We start from the raw sequence: 924 nt of genomic DNA, 5'->3' as shown, positions 1-924 counted from the left end.
TTTCTTTCTTTCTTTCTTTCTTTCTTTCTTTCTTTCTTTCTTTCTTTCTTTCTTTCTTTCTTTCTTTCTTTCTTTCTTTCTTTCTTTCTTTCTTTTTTATGGCTGAGCAGTACTTCCTTGTGTATATGTAGCACATTTTCTTTGTTCATTATTAATTGATGCTTCCAGATCTTGGCTATTGTTCCAGATCTTGGCTATTGTGAATAGCATGGCAGTAAACATGAAAGTGCAGATAGCTCTTCCACACACTAATTTCCTTTCTTGTGGGGACATATGCTGAAGTAGGATTGCTGGATCATATGGTAGTTTTATTTTTAATTTTTTGAAGAACCTCCAAACTGTTCTCCCTAGTGCTTGTACTAACTTACATTCCCACCAACAGTGTACAAGGCTTCTGTTTTCTCCACATCCTCACTAGCATTAGTTATTGCCTTGCTTTTGGATAAAAAACATTTTAACTTGAATGAGATGAGATCTCATTGTAGTTTTGATTTGCATTTCTCTGATGGTCAATGATGTTGAGCACTTTTTAATATGTCTGTTTTCCATTTATATGTCTTCTTTTAAAAAATATCTGTTCTGATCTTTTGTCTATTTTTAGATTAAATTATTGGGTGCTTTTTTCTGTAGAGTTGTTTGAGCTCCTTATATACGCTGGTTGTTAATCCCTTGTGAGATAGATAGTTTGCAAGTTGTTTCTCCCATTCTGTGGGTCGTCTCTTCACTTTGTTGATTGTTTCCTTTGCTGTGCACAAGTTTTTAACTTGAGGTGATTCCATTTGTCCATTTTTGCTTTGGTTGGCTGTGATTGTGAGATATTACTCAAGAAATCATTGTCCAACCAAATTACCTGGATAATTTCCCCCAATTTTTTGTAGTAGTTTTATAGTTTTACATCTCAGATTAAAGTCTTTATCCACTTTG

This window comes from Colobus angolensis, unplaced genomic scaffold (assembly GCF_000951035.1).
Source record: "Colobus angolensis palliatus isolate OR3802 unplaced genomic scaffold, Cang.pa_1.0 Scaffold570, whole genome shotgun sequence".
In the NCBI taxonomy this organism is placed as follows: Eukaryota; Metazoa; Chordata; class Mammalia; order Primates; family Cercopithecidae; genus Colobus; species Colobus angolensis.
Note: the sequence above shows the minus strand (reverse complement) of the source record.